Source organism: Leptonychotes weddellii, chromosome 4, assembly GCF_054177405.1.
Source record: "Leptonychotes weddellii isolate Sample4059 chromosome 4, ASM5417740v2, whole genome shotgun sequence".
Taxonomy (NCBI): domain Eukaryota; kingdom Metazoa; phylum Chordata; class Mammalia; order Carnivora; family Phocidae; genus Leptonychotes; species Leptonychotes weddellii.
Window position 1 is genome coordinate 61191151 of NC_138372.1, and position 17103 is coordinate 61208253.

Consider the following 17103-nt stretch of genomic DNA (forward strand, 5'->3'; position numbering starts at 1 on the left):
AATTATCAACTGAGATTTCTGTATGCAACAAAAATACCCTTTAAGATAAACGCAGAATAAAAACTTTCATATCTACAAAAACTGAAAAAGGTAGCACCGGTTGACTCACACTAAAAGAAAAATAAAAGGTCATTCTTTGGGCAGAAGGAAAATAACAAATACTGTCTATGGAATTCAAGATGTATGCAGAATTTCACCTTGATTTCTATTTTGCCTGATATTAATAATCCTTTGTTTGCTTCTATTATTATTTATTATTTTTCCATCTCTTCAAATACAATATTTTGTGTATTTTTAAGTGTGTTTCTTATAAGTAGCATGTAACTGGAACTGATCTTTGGTTCTGTTTGTTATTAATTATCCCCCCTTCCATGCACCTTACCTTCCAGGAGTCTCTGTCATTTCAAGTAGTATTTGCACTCTTCAAAGTTTGGGCCATTAATGATATAATTAATCAGGACTTGTCTCTTCTATTTTTCTTAGTATCTATTCATTTATTTTTTATTCCAGGGATTTGAGATATATGTGTGTGTATATAATATTCACATAATTTCTTCTGATGATCATCATCTTTTAATACTTCTTTTTTTTTTTAGATTTTATTTTATTTTATTTTATTTTGACAGAGAGAGACTCAGCGAGAGAGGGAACACAAGCAGGGGGAGTGGGAGAGGGAGAAGCAGGCTTTCCACAGAGAAGGGAGCCCGATGTGGGGCTCGATCCCAGAACCCCGGGATTATGACCTGAGCCGAAGGCAGACACCTAACAACTGAGCCACCCAGGCGCCCCCATCCTTTAATATTTAACACACTTATTTAATCATATTTTTGTCACTATTTAGCATTTTTCATATCACTGGATATATTTATCACAGAAACAGCTTTCAATTTCCTTCTTTTTCATGTCCCAATATTTCCATGCTGATATTATCTGGTATTTCAGTTTTATACTGTTTCAAAATTTTAATATTATGCACTAACAAGTGTTTAGCCTTAACTGTAAATTTTATTGGTCTCTTTGCACACCAATATTTCTTTATCTTATGCTTTGTTCTCTCTCAGATTCCTTTTTTTTTTCATTTTCCTGGGTTAAGATCTATAACATTTGTTTTAGTAATTCATGCTAGTATGTTTCGTTTGGATGACGTTTTACAGCGATTTGGGGGAAAAGCATGAAGTGCTACTAGGTTGGGAGCAATGATATCTTGATTTCTGTAGGAATCTCCTACTCCATTATCTTGGGCACCTGGGTGGCTCAGTAGGTTAAGTGTCCGACTCTTGATTTCAGCTCAGTTCATTATCTCAGGGTCATGATCTCAGGGTCACGAGATCGAGCCGCTGGTCAATTAAGATTCTCTCTCTCCCCCTCTCCCTCTAACCCTTCCTCCACCCCCCCAATAAAAAAAGTAAATAAGTAAGTAAATAAACAAATAGAAATGCTGTTATCTTTGGGGGGTGGAGCACACCTTTTCTTTGTTAGCTCAAATGCCTACACTTTCAAATTCAATCTCTGAAATAAACCTCTTGCTGACTGCTGTTGCAGACCAGCTATGCAAGTTAGGAGGACAGATTCATATCAAAATCTGGGTGTAATTCCCCTAAAAGCACCAGCCTCATCCTTCTATCTGACATGACTCCTTCCTCTACATCATCATATGTTTTTATTTATCCATCTGTTCTAAATTGCTTCTTGTCTTTCATTAATTCCTAAAATCAGTGGTCTGTAGAACCTATTCATTATTGTTGCACACATAATTATGAAGCTACTCTTTAAAAATTCACATTTTATATGCCATTTCTAGAGTTCTAGGGTTTAAGTAGTCAGCTATTTGACACAATCTCCTAATTACTGAGTTTTAGTCATTGATAAAGAACAAAAATATACAATGTTTTAATGGGATAATAACGTAGCAAATGACCATGTTAGTTGAATGCTAATTGATGTATTCCTATTTTACATTTACACCTGGGTAAAGGTTCAAGTTATGTGCTGATAGTGAGCTATTTATCTTGTTTTAGAGCTGAGATACTATGTAGGTATTCCCAAAGCATGAAAGATAAAAGAAATCAATTAAATTAGTATTAAAACAATATGGCATTATATGATTTGTCAGGAAAAAATAGTATTTTGCAGGACACAAAATTGCATTCACATTTTTCTACTTGACAGAAAACATGATTTCAGACTAAATAAAATGGTGTCAGGGGCCTTACTTCAGTCCACATTTTTTAAAAAGATTTTATTTATTTATTTGAGAGAGAGAGAGAGAACAGAGGGAGAGTAAGAGGGAGAAGCAGACTCCCTGCTGAGCAGGGAGCCCAATGCAGGGCTCAATCCCAGGACCCCAGGTCACGACCTGAACTGAAGGCAGACGCTTAACCGACTGAGCAACCCGGTGCCCCAATTCACAATTTTTAAAAATCTTCTATGACCTCTTAGAATACTACTCCATTAAGATGTTTAATTTATAAAATATTTCTTACAAACATATCTTTATACTCTGAAATTATCTATACTAGACCCTATCATAATTTTGGTATTGCTTCATTACCCAATCAATACTGGCTAAACTGATTTAATATCAATTACATAAAGTGGGCGCCTGGGTGGCTCAGTTGTTAAGCGTCTGCCTTCGGCTCAGGTCATGATCCCAGGGTCCTGGAATCGAGTCCCACATCGGGCTCCCTGCTCGGCAGGAAGCCTGCTTCTCCCTCTCCCACTCCCCCTGCTTGTGTTCCTGCTCTCGCTGTCTCTCTCTCTGTCAAATAAATAAATAAAATCTTTAAAAAAAAAATTACATAAAGTTAGATTAAAGATATCTTCAAACAGGTAAATTTTTCTTCCCTGTTAGGTGGGTCAGCATGTTTAGTTTCTTAGAACTTATTTTTAGTTGCCAGCCATAAAACATCAATATTTTTTTCTTCTCATTACTCTCATGTTTTCTCTGCCTATTCCAATTGTAACATTCCCTTAACTCTCTCAGACTTCTGCAATTTCCCACCTACTCCTTTCACTTAACACACCTCTTCAGTAGTCTCAGGAGGAGCCTCCACCCATAAACCAACATCCTTCAATATTTGTAAGAGCCTCGTGTTGAATTTGTAGATTTCTAGGAGCTGCATCACCTAGACTGAGTGGCAAGGAGTCAAAGGATAACTCAGCCAGGCTAAAGTAAAATAAACTAAACCCTTCCAGATATGGGTGAACCCATAATAGATTTAATTTGTTAATATCAATCTACATTTCCTAAGATGTACAGATATGGTCCAAGGAAAATATTAAGTTTTGACATAGTTTAAGGTTTTTGTTTTGTTTTGGGTTTTTTTTTTTTCCTGCACGTTGGGCCTGGATTTCCTAAGTGTTTTCTTTCCATAAAACTTTCATCTACTTCAACTAAGACTTCGTAGAGCAAGGCAGATAGATGGGAAATCTGACTGGTTAACAGGTAGTAGGAAAAAGTTGGAAGCAGGCAACAAAAGAGCTAAGCAGGTGGCCAAAGCCCCAGGAGATAATATGGCAGAGGAAAGACCCTATTCATGCATAGCTGTTATTTAGAATGTAATAGTAGTTTGCCTGTGAATTGATAATGAAGGTGTCTAGCTCTCAAGTCGGAAAGACTGGGTTAAAAATCCTGGCTCCCCAATTTAAAAGCTGTATCCTTGAAAGCTTTTGTTTTCTTATCTGTAAAATGAGAGCAGTAATAAAATCTCGTTCAGAGAGTTATTATGAGGATTAAATGTGATAATGCAGTTAAATAATGTTACTTCTTATTAGCTGTTATCATTATAACCAACATAAGACAGATGACATAAGAATAAAATGTGAACAAGTAAGCTTAGATAGTGACAGATTAGGGCAACAGATGATTCTAATTGGGAATAAAAACAAGAAAATTAGTAAATAAACTCAGAGTAGAAACCCAAGTTACCATATTTCAGACCTCTAGAGGGCATCATTAACATCAGAGTTTACGGCAAGGGCCCCTTATAGATTAATAACAGTGAACAATTTGCATAGTTGTACTTAGTAGCCCAAGTACAATATGCTCATGTTAACATGTTATACGTTCATGTTATAAAAGTAAAGGCACTTACACAAAACATTTACTTGGTCATCCACGTGCATGTTCAGTATGAACTGAGACTAACAATTCCTGGGTTAATCTCAAATATATTGAAAATGCATTATTTCATAATGAGAAATATGGTCTCTGGAAATTCACCCTGCATTGAGAACAACTTTAATTGTCCCAAGAGAAGAAAGAGCCTTTTAAATATGAGAGAGAGGATTGTCTCAGAGTGGTGCCTGTTGGTGCCTGAGACAGCCCTTGTAGAACTTGTTACATTACAAGACAACCACAACTGGGAAACTTGGCCCTGAGAATTAATACTACGGAGCAGTAATGTCTCAATTCTTTCCTCAGACCTTAACTTCCTGTAGCTATAAATTGTCTTCTTTAAAACAATGCTGGCTGATCACACGTCTTTCACTAATTCACCACTCAAACTTCAGCCCTCTTAAGAATCCCTTTCGCGGCAAGACCAGGCTTACATGATGATTTGACACTGGACACAGGGTTGACTGGAAGTTTGGTTGTTTGGTTCAACTTCCAAATGTGAGAGGAAGCTCTCTATGAAAGGCAGTTCCAGTCTTTCTACTGTTCTTAATATAGGTGAAAGGAAACTGTGTCCGTTAGGCAACCATGATGAATGTTTGCCATAAATTAGCTAAAAGCTCAATATGTAATTTATTCCTGGTTGGAATTTTCTCCCAAGTAAGTTATGCTATATACTACACAGACATACATACAAGGAGAAGACAGAAAAAAGTCAAGTGTTATAATTACATTCACATGTTGTCTACTTGGGCCCTTTGGGGCCTTCTTCCTAATTATAAGAGGGCATACAAAGAAGAAATATCACTAAAAGCGAGTATGTATAGAATGAATATGAGTTTAAATGGGTTGTTCTGGCTACATAAAAGCTGTAAAACTTGATAGGAAAGGAATGTTATTACTTGCCAAATATCTCCTACACATTAAAAAAAAAAAAAATCAAGCCCACAGCAGTGTCATTGACAGAATATAAGATGAGAAAAAATTATGTTAGCTTTAAAGAGGACACACATTGAAAAAAGAAGGTTCCTAATCTACATTCTAGATGTATGGTTTTTTTTAAATATCTGTTTTAGAAATGCAAGGAAATTATGGACTTATGATACCACTTGAAATAAAAAACATATATTTTTGTGGCAAACTCAATGTATGTAAGATTACTGTAAGACTTATGAAAGGAAAATTCCATAGGCACATTACCTAAATGTAAGCTTGAAGAGCTTCAGAGAATTTATTCATCGGTAATATGTAAACATTGATGATATTATCTTGTAATAAAAGCAAAGGTAGATTTTGATCCCTGACATTGGAAAACTTACATTATTGCTCTGATAACTCTTAAAGTAAAATTTACAGTTGTTTCTCTTCAGTTTCTCCTGGGGATTTAAGATGGCAGAAAGGGTGGAGAAAGAGTGTACCTATGTTAGAGTAAATCATGGAACTTTTTACAAGGTTGTAATTTATTTTATTTTACATCAAGTGGTACCCTTTTGACATGTCTATAAAAGTCTGAATGTTTATAGTAGATGTGTATATAATATTACATTACACCTCATAACCAAGATAAACTGGCATGAACCCTAAAGCTCAATAGGAATAAGATTACCTTTATCTCTTAAAACTGTCATTTTAATTTTCCACACTAGACAATGCTAGAGATGCAGGATGACTTCAGTTTCTAGTGGCTGTTAGACCACAATCTTGTAATGGTTTGAATTTAGTACCTAATCAAATTGCTTTGCTTTTAGTATTCTCATCTTGATTTATATGAATTGGTAGAGGGTACCCTCCTTCATATACCCGAAGGAACAGTGTATTTTATAGCATTCTAAATGCAAATCCTGCCCCCAGATTTATGCCATGGACAATGGAACCACACGATTAAAAAAGAATTTAAAATGAAATCCATAAAAATTGAAATGACAATTTTCGAGTCAAACAGTCTTCAGTGGCTGGCCCTGATGTTCCATGGGCCACCATGACCTAGGCAGAGTGCCTGAGCAGGGCACAGTCCACAGCCTGCAATTTCAAAGTTACCTTCTGTGGAGTTAGAATTAAATGCCCAGTTAATACAAAGGAGAATTTCCCTTGTGCAAAATCTAACCAAATGTAATATGTCTATGTTATAACTACCATTTCTATGACATTATAATTCAAGTTCCTAATTATGAGTTCAGTTCATAAAAAGAAAATTGGCTTTCATTTGAGCAGCATTTTCAGTCAGAAATGGAAAACACACATTTAAGTACACAGGTTTTTAATTCATTATTCTTTTTATTTCAATACCCATTATGGGCCCAATTCTACACTCAAATACTGGTATCCAACTCCCTGTGCAGTCATGTTTATACACAAATCTGAGGATCAGTGGAAGTAGGAAAGGTAGGGAAAATATTCCTGAGGAAGGGGGAAAATTTAATGATTCAGATGGCAGATCCAAAAAAAAAAAAAAGACCTCTTGGAAGCAAGACTAAATATACCGGATTAAATCATCTCAAACCAGGTATGTTTGAGAAAATAATCAAATCCTTGGTTTCTATCGCTTTCCATTCAATGTTCTAGTACAGTTTTCTACATAGACATACAACTGCTCTATCTCCACTTACCTCAGTGTAACTTAATATGAGGTAGTTTTACTTGGGACCATGGACTATACGAATAGGACTGCCACTTAACTGCATAAAATGCAGAGAACTATTATTTTAGGTAAACTTGCAATATAAATCCCCCAAAAAATTCTCTTGTAAATATTTTGGGGAATATTTTTGTTTTGTTTTGTTCTTTTTAAATTTCAAAACACACTTGCACATTAGAGTAAAGGCAAAAAATGTTATTGGTTCTGAGGCCAGACCACAAAAGTCGACTTAACTTTTGAAATGTGAAGTATCTCAGAGTGGGCCTGAACTCTAAATATCCCATCTTGTCTGTACAGGAAAACCTGAGTCCCAAGTACTGAGGAACCTAGATTCTCTCTGACCCTAAACCAAAGCACTGATTTTAACTGCAGGTTGAGTAGAATTATGCCTTCGTTGAAGGCAAGGTGAAAGAAGCCTACCCACTGGGAAGCTTGCAAGACAAGTGGTGTTGCTGCAGGAAGACAGGAGATAGGAAAGGAGAATGGATACAAGTTCTTTGGCTCCCAAAGAAAAATCAGAATAGGAAACCCATGAAAACATTATCAGGAAATCTGAGGAAGCATCATCAATAGTGCTGAATGATATGTATAACTACAGAAGGCAAGGAGAGATCATTAAAACATGAAAAGTCATCTTTACATATGTGAAATAAGAAGTTGTAGATATGGGGCTGTCCAGAAGGAAATGTTTCTAGTCCACAGCGGCCAGGGTGATGGTGATTGGCTCTATCTACAATAGGAAAGACAGCCATCACTGAATCAGTAACTGAGCACACATACAAACAGGGGCCCATCTGGGTATTCTTATTAAAATCAAGCAAAGTTCATTAGATTTTCCAGTTCATGAGAAATGTAATCCTGTTCAGAAAGAAAAAAAACTGTCCCTAATTCATTTATTTCCATTTCTGTGGAGTGCATTTTCCATTGAAATGGAATATATGAAGACCTGAACTGTGTCTATTTTGCTAACCATCATGTTCACAATTTTCAGAACATGATAGACCTTCAATAAATATATGTTAAATGAATTTACACATGAAAAGGTGTTGTTCTTGAATTTATCTTCTCTGATTGAACATATTAAAAATAAACTCTATTTTTTTAATGATTTGTAATAGGGATGCTTGTGAAAAGAAATTAAGTGAAATTAAGCTTTTTAAAGTACTCACATTTAATGTACTAAGTGCCAAGAACTATGGTTTGGACCCTATACACATTTTACAAATTGATAATTCAGGGCTCAGTGAAAGAAAGGAAAATGAGGCATTTCAAGAATTTAATGGTTTATCGGAGCAATGATCAGACTAGAAAAGGAAAAGTCAGGGACTCTGCCACTAGCATTTAAGTCATTTCTCTTTAAATCCTATCCTGAGGTCAGAAAGTTGCTACTGCTACTTAGAAATCATAAAAATGTCAGGAACCTACTTCCAATGTCACAGCTGCCCCATGGCTCTGAGGCTGGTGACTGGGAGTAGAACTCTTATAGACAAATGCAAGCACTTTTAGAAAAAGACTAAGCATCATGGGATGGGTCTCAGAATAGGCCACATTAAAAACAGTTGAAGAAATCAAAGACATTTATCTTAGAAAATAGAAAATTAAAACAAGGAATAGACATATTTTGCATGTACAACCTAAGAAAGTCATGGGGCTACCCATTTGGCCCTAAGCAAAGGACAGTATTGTTTGGAATAAGGACTCGATGAGATAACTTTGAGTCACTGGGACAATTCCAAGTTTTAAGATGTAAAAGCTTAAAGTGCTAGAGGCTGAGTTAGATGATCTCACCCATTTATGTTACTTACAAGAAAAATACAATGATGAAATGAATATACTTCCACAATTATAAAGTATTTACTATACTGAATATGTAATCATTAAACATAAAATTCACCTTGATATTAGAAACCTAAATAGAAATTAACAAATTCTGCACTTCAACAACTGAAATATTCTAGTGGTAGCAATAATTGTAGCTTGTAATCTCTACTTTGTGCCAGACACTGAAGTCTGACAAGAACAGCGACTCCGTCTCATTCTTTAAGTATCCCCAATACACAAATGCCCTGTAACTGGGAGAGCCAGCACTCAAAACCAGGTCTGTGAGGAGCCAGTAGAAGACTCTCCAAAATTTGTCAAGGCAACAAAATACAACTTGAATAAATTGGACATCACTACCTAAGATAATTTATCATTTTTTTTTACAGGATTTTGAATAAGATGAACATTCAAAGAAGTTAAATTAGAATTTTTATGTTACAAGATTGTTTTGCAATATAGATATTTTCTGAAATATGGTTTTAAAAATAACTTAATGCATTTGTCCCCAGCATCATTCTTAAAATCATAAACAATGGGTTCAAGTTACAGTTCTATCTACTAATTATGTGATTGTACAACTGACTCAACTTTTTGAACCTCAATATACTACACTGTAAAATAAATAAAAGATTTGTGCTACCTAACTTGTTAAAAGAATTCAATGATGTAAACTATATATAACTGATAAATTACAAATGTATAAGTAAATCATCATAATTACAAGAAATTATTGAGTAATTATTGACCAACTGTTAGCTACTCTGCTTAGTAATTTATATGCAGTATTTCATTTAATATTTACAGTTGTCTTAATACTATTAGAATTTTAGAAAAATCCTATGAAGGAGATACTCTTATTACTTTCATTTAACAGATAAGCAAAACAAGGATTAGAGATCCATATATTTTGTTAAAAGTTACCAATTATTTATGGGGTACTTAACCACATACTCAAATTATAGGCTATGTAGATTTTACTCATTATTACTTTATTGCTTGTACTAATGTATAATAGGTTTGGTACGAAATTTTTATTAGATATTCTCAAAGCTATAGAAAAGTTTAAAGAACAAACACACATACCATTGACCTTGTCTGTTTATCCTCTGCAATTTTGAGTAGAATATAATGAAAACTATTATATAGTATATTGAATTTAATTGAATTTAAAAACAGACTCAGGTTACATGGAAAGGCATTACATTTACTACTTCTAAAAGAACATCTCGACTAGGTTCTTTGGTTTCTAAGTAATCTGACCAGCTACTATTATTTAGATGCATGGCTTCCTAAATTACTCATTTTTTTTAATCTGTGGAGAATTATCACATGTCCCCAACTCATGCCATAACAATTCTCTTAAATGTCTTTGAAGAGAGTGTCCACTGAGTCAAAGTAAGTGAACTTCTGGTATTTATGTTTAATTCACACAATTTCCACAAAGATAAGTGTTTATAACTTTCTGGGGGTCCAATAATCATGGTATTCTTAAAGACCATGAGAAATTCTACATGAAGAAATTCCAAGAATGTCATCATAATAGAAATTGAGTTTTCAGGAAGTGACAGATACAGGAATACCTTGTTTAAAGGAAATAAGAACACAGGAATCATAAGGAAAAAAACATGGTGTAAATGAGACTGTAATTTATCCTTACATTACCAAACAGTAGCACTGCAATCCCATAACTGTCAAACTGAAAACTATTCTTTTTCACTGGCTATTCTATGAGGAGGCTGCAAAACACTTGGAAAATGTACAATGACCCAGAAATGCATGTCATTCAGTGATTGTGGAAAATAATACTAGGAATTTAAGGGCTTATGCTATCCCATGGTGCTAAAAAGTCTCTCTGGAAAAGCCCGGGGTCTATAATTCTTAGGAAAAGAAGACATAGCTTGGCTCCTATTTGTAAGTTTTTGAATATGTAATTCAAAGTGAAATCTAAAAATGGTAGTGTTAATGGTACCGTGAGGCTCATTCTTTGTATCACAAATTCAAATACATACACACACAAAAACAAGCCAAAATTGAAAACTTTAGTGAAAAAGTCCATAAATCTAAAATACAAGCTTGAAATAATACAGAGATTGGAGGGAAAAGAGAGAAAGAAAGAGAATTATTTGAAGCTAGCCAGTGTCGGGGAAAGGCTGAGGAATAATGCCCCAGAACTGAATAAATAGATCATTTAAATTTTATATTTATTGGTATATCTATTTATGTTTACCTATAATTTTAAATAAAATAAGGTAATTTAATATAAGTTGGCAATTTAAGCCAAATTCTAAAACAAAGCAAAAACCTTGTTAAAATTAGGAATCAGCTTCAAGTAGCTTTATCTTTAGGAAACTCAGATTATTGCACACAAAAATTTAAGTTTCAGTGGGAGAACAATTCTAACTTCAAGATGAATACTCTTGCAATAATTCCCAAAACCAGATTCAAAGGCTGATTTTTTTTCCCTAGAATTCTATGCAGAGAGTACATTTACGCAGTAAACCATTTTTTAACTAGAATACATTATTTACTCGGAACATGCACATGCCAGATTAGCATACTTTATCTCAAACTCAATTTTTAGGTATGTCTATAAGCTTTGTTCTATTTTTCTGTTAAAGTATATTGAGGTGTATTACAAATTTTAAGGTAACATATATTTTAAACTAAATTTTGTAAATGTTTCCTAATGCAATTGGGCATTGTATTTCAAGACCTTATGAAAATAAAAGGTTTTAAAGTGAATTATACAATGTATCACAGTCTACTATTACATAGATCTTTTATTTAATTATCAAGAATATACGGACAATTTCCCAATGTGTTTTTATCCTAAGTCTCATTTCATTAGTATGAGAGCTTAACACACTATTCATTAATGAGAAAATTTTGATGATGCATATCTTTATACCCTTGTAGTATTTTATTATCATGGTAATATTAATTTAGATACTACCCAAAAAATTATAATAGTCCAACATTAAGAACTGAAAGTCTTTTCATCACTTCTAATTATGCACTGGGTCTTTTAATTCCAGATATAAAACATAAAAAGGTTTCATTTTATTTATAAACTTCTCTGGAAAAATGATATACAGTTTTGGTTCATGGAAAATGTGCAGGAATGCAAATTATAACTTTCCCTTTACCTCTCATATACCCTATAAGAACATATATTTATACTTAGTGTCAGTCTTTTGTGTAAGTATAAATATTTCTTCCTCTTATATGTGAAAATGTTTTATCAGCAAGTCCTTTCTTTCTGCAGAAGCTTTTCCTACAGTAATGTTAAGGGGATGGACTTGGGAGCCAGACTGACCAGATTTGACTCATGGCACCATCACTTCCTGGCTGTGTGCCATTTGGAAATTTACTCACCATTTCTTGCATCAGTTACTCATCTGTAAAATGGAGAAAATAATAGCCCTACCTACTAAAGTGGTTTTGAGGGTCACATGAGTTAATGTAAGTCAGAACTATGCCTATCATAAAAGAAGTGTTATACATTAGGTGTTATTATTTCTCTAAAGATTTATTTATTTATTTGAGAGACAGTGTGTGTGGGCGAGCAGACGGGAGGAACAGAGGGAGAAGGACAAGCAAGCAGACACCCCACTGAGTGTGGAGCCCTAAGCAGGGCTCCCACAACCCATGAGATCATGACCTAAGCCAAAATCACGAGTCAGACGCTGAACTGACTGAGCCACCCAGGTGCCCCCAATAGGTGTTGTTATTAAGAATCTTATTTGAGAAGTATTTATTGAGAGATTACTATGTGCTAGGCACTCTTCATTGTGCAGAAACTATCTTGGTTCCTAAGGCTGATCTGAAATGCCATTATTAATGAAGAACCAATCACTTTCCTAGTAACTGAATTTATCAAGATAAATGCTCTCTAATCTCAGAAGATTTACAGTCAAGGTAGTAAAAGGATGATTATACAACATTGTGATAAGTATTCCGATAGAAATATGCACAGGGCACCCTTAAATGCATAAAGGCAAAATACAACGCAGAACAGTTTAGGTCAGATAAGCCAAAATGTGATCATCTACGAAGAGGTAATATGTGTACTGATTGACATAGGCTAAAAGGATATTTCTTGAAAAGTGTGAGCAACCTTAAAGCACATATGTCAAAAGTAATTTTCCCATAAGAAGTAATGAGAAAAGATTACATTGCCTCATTTCTAGGACACCAGCTACATTTATAGGTTAATTGCTGATTCTGGTACTGATTAAAAGAGTAGCAGAGGTCTCTTTTACCAGCCCCTAAGGGCAAAAATTGCAAATGCTACAAGGCCCCCTTAGGAAAGCCTGGTCAATAAAACAGCTTCTACTCTGCCCTGTGGAATAGCACACAGCAAAGGCTTTATATGACTTATTAGGAGTAGAGATTCCTATTGACCTTGATTACTAAAAGGCTGCTCTCCTGATATAATTCACAGTCAATCTGAATGGTTAAAAAAAAAAATATGTTCAAAGCAAAACCACACAGGTAAAAAATTGAAGCAGCAATAAGCAGCACTTTACCAATGACTAACTTAAGATGAAGAATACAGCACTGGCGAATAGTGGTGTATGTATATTAAAGAGTCAGATAGAAGGCGTGCAAATATTTCAACAAAACTAAGTTTCTACCAAGAAAGTTCAAATAAGTTCATTGCCTTCTTTTTACCTGGTCTGGAGGAATCTTGCAACATGAAAGTAAGGAGCTCCTAAGAGAAGCCAGGAAACCTATTAAAAAAAAAAGACAAAAGAAAAACTTAAAAAAGTAAACATAAAAGCTCATAAAAATATTAGATATCAGGTTTTTAAATATGCCAACACATATTTGACATATTACTATCTTTAATGAAACAATGTATACCTCAACACTCATTTTATTTGCTTTAAGAAGTATATCATTTTGCATATACAAATATGGAATAATTGTGCTATACACCTGAAATGAATTAATGTCAATTATACCTCAATTTAAAAAACTGAAGAAAATAAATTCCAAATAACCCATTTCTACCAAAAAAAAACAATCTAAAAAAAAAAAAGAAGTCTATAATTTTATTTCATTATATTTCTGAGAGAAAAAAAGAAAACCTTTGATCTTAATACTTGAAATTGGAGAGAATGATTGAGCACATAAAACCTCCCTACTTGAACAGTTTAGATAATAAAGACTATAGGACCGGGCGCCTGGGTGGCTCAGTTGGTTAAGCGACTGCCTTCGGCTCAGGTCATGATCCTGGAGTCCCTGGATCGAGTCCCACATCGGGCTCCCTGCTCGGCAGGGAGTCTGCTTCTCCCTCTGACCCTCCTCCCTCTCATGTGCTCTCTCTCATTCTCTCTCAAGTAAATAAGTAAAATCTTTAAAAAAAAAAAAAAGACTATAGGACCAAATGCATATTTAATTGTATGATATTCCTTTGATGGGACATCTAAATGGAACACGCTTTATTCTTTCTATAAGGCAAGAAATGTGCTTCCCAGAGTAAGGAGGTATAAGAAACCATGTATGTCTCTAACAGGAAGGCTAAAATATAGCATTTGTGGCAACATCACAGCTGACATATCTTGGCATAATCATAACCTATATTTTACTAATTTTAAATTTTTTAGAGGAGAGTTTTAATGTTCCAGCTTAGAAATGCCTCACATCTCCACCCCTCACGTAGATATGAGACACCTAATGACAAAGAATATGTACTTGGCTTTGTCACAGAACCTGCTCTGTTGAGCGAATCTTCCATAAATTCCCCTTGTGGACTGATTAACTTACTTATACAAGCTAAGCATTCAAGAGTTTGATGATACTAAATGTCATGGTTTCCACTATAAATTTGTTGATCATTTTATGCAAACCTCCTTTATTTTTTTATGCATTAACACACAGTTATTGCATGTTCACAATTTGCCAGACCCTAAGGAACTAGTAATATCATGAGCGGGGGAGGGGTGAAGGGGTGGGAGAGAGATGAGCTCTTCCTTTACAGAGCTTGTTTTAGTGGAGGAATTAGAGACTGAGGAAACAATTGCACAGCCATTAAAACAATTACAATTTTATAAGTGCTAAGAGGGAGTGAAGGATTTATTAGGTTGTTTTTATGAAGCCAGGCCCTCACTTAATCTGGAAAAGCTTTCCTAGATTGTGATTGGGTAACAAAGCACAAAAGAGTGTCAATCAGAGAGGGTAAGTGAGGGAAAGTGTCCAGGCACAGGGAATATCATACACAGAAGCACCTGTCACAGAAATGAGTATCTGTACATCAACGCTGAGAGTTTTTCCCACTGTAATGTGCAATCTTCATTAGATATAGCCCTGACTGGGGAGTGTTTCTTATGCTTCTTTTGCCTCCACAGGTGGTTATGTGGCTAACTCCCATCCAAGAAGTTTGATGAAAGTGGTGTGTGTCATTTCTATTCCCTGGTTGACCCCTGGGATGGAAGAAGCACGGATACCTGAAATACCACATGAAGGAAAGTCACCTGACACCAAGAAATGCCCATATTAGGTTGTTAGATGAGTAAACAAAAAGCATCTATTCTTTTTAAGGCACTGAAATTTGGGAGTTTATTTTTACAGCTGGAGTATGCTTAATCTTACCCTAACCAAAACAGTATGAGCTGGAAAGTAACTAAAGATTTTTGAGTGACTGAAAGATGTAAAGTATGACTAGGGTACAGAAAGAAAAGAGAACATGAATTGGACCACATGCTTACATTTCAAATAACACTATGGCAAGATAAATATCCTGAACAATGTCTCACTGTAATACAGCCAGAAATTCTGGAAAAAATACAATAAACATTATTTTTAATCTACAGTTAAGCCCAACCCCACCCCAAGTAATAAAAACACCAAAGGACCCAAATCAAAGAGAAAAGTAAAAGCCAGAATGGTAAGCTAAAAGCTATTATCTCTACCAACATCAGAAATCAAATTTTACCAGAGAATATAGGTAATGAACTTTGGCCCATGCAATCAGAGTTGGGGGGGGAGGGTGGTAGATGGGGTTGGTTAAATTAGATTTCTCTCTAACTCCCCTTTCCAGACCAGGGAGAAACTCTAAAAGAAAATAAGCCAATAAATAAACATGACAAGCGTACTTATCTGGCTTGGCCTGTGCTGTGATGGAAACAAGTCTGCAAATTTACAAATACAAACTTGCTCTCACATCATGGTTTCGATAATCAGATTTATACTATGTACCTTGCAAAACAAATCATACAGGTATATTAACATAAAATAATCATGAGTTATGGACATTTCTAAGGCACTTATATTTTAAAAAATTATCTTTCAAATTATGGCCCAAATGTGGCCCCAAATGATTCTCACAGAAAAAAGCCACCAAAACCAAACTCACAGTCCAAAATTATAAAAGTTTTATAAAAATGGCACCACAAGTGCTATTCAGCAAAATCAAGACAGGAGAATTAAATCCCTATTTCTCCAATAGCTGAAGTAATAGATGTAGAGTAAAAACGGACTTTTAAAACGTTTAAAGAAATAAAAGATGGAAACAAATATCTGCAAAATTAAAGATAATATTTAGTATTACAGAGATCTGAAGATTAATTAAATAGGTAATCTATAAATAAAAATTACATAATGCACTCTTCTCACACAGCCCCTCCTGCGCGCCGCTCGGCACTCCAGGTCCGCCTTGTCTGCGCGCCCACCAGCCGGCGGGGAGCCCATGAGCCTGGGTTGCCTGCGGGGCAAGGTGCTGCTCTTCCAGAATGTGGCTTCGCTCTGAGGCCCAAAGGTCTGGGATTACACCCAGATGAACCAGCTGCAGCGGCGCCTCAGGCCCCAGGGCCTGGTCGTGCTCGGCTTCCGCCGCCACCATTTCAGGCATCAGGAAAACGCCAAAAGCGAAGAGATCCTGAATTCCCTCGAGCACGTCCCAGCCCGCGGCTGGCTCCAGCCCAACCTCTCGCCTTCCGAAAAGGGCGAGGTGAATGGCGTGCAGGCGCACCCCCTCTTCGTCTTAGGACGCCATCGCGCTCATGACCGACCCCAAGTTCATCACCCGGGCTCTGGTGGGCTGCAACGACATCGTCTGGGACTTTGAGACCTGATGGTGTGCCTGTGCGCAGCTACAGCCGCTGCTTTCCAGCCATCGAATATGGAGCCTGACATCGAAGCCCTGCTGTCCTGGGGGCCCAGTTGTGCCCAGGCAATCCGCCTATCTCTGCTGCTTGGCAGTCACAGCACTGTCCTCGAGGGATTTCATGCACAATGGTGTTTCCTCGAAATCTGCATGGAGGAACGCTTGATTTCCGGGAAAATCCTCTGAGATGGGTGCTTCTTCTGCATCCCAACACCCCCTCCCCAAACCAAGGCTCCTCACTAATAAAGTGCCCAGTGTCAGCAAAAAATAAAAAAAATAAAACATAATCATTGAAACAAAAGAATAGAGTCGTGAATAAAAAAAAAAAAAACTGTGAAGAGAATTGTCAAATTTGAAGAAATGTACCACAGAAATTCAAAAAATTGAAGTTCAAAAGAAAACACAAGCTAAGAGATGTGAAGG

General features: G+C 35.8%; 1 pseudogene; it reads left to right on the forward strand.

Annotated features, from left to right (window-relative positions):
- Window positions 1–16182: 16182 nt before the first annotated feature.
- LOC102728189 (glutathione peroxidase 1 pseudogene) lies at window positions 16183–16878 on the forward strand (annotated as a pseudogene).
- Window positions 16879–17103: the final 225 nt, after the last annotated feature.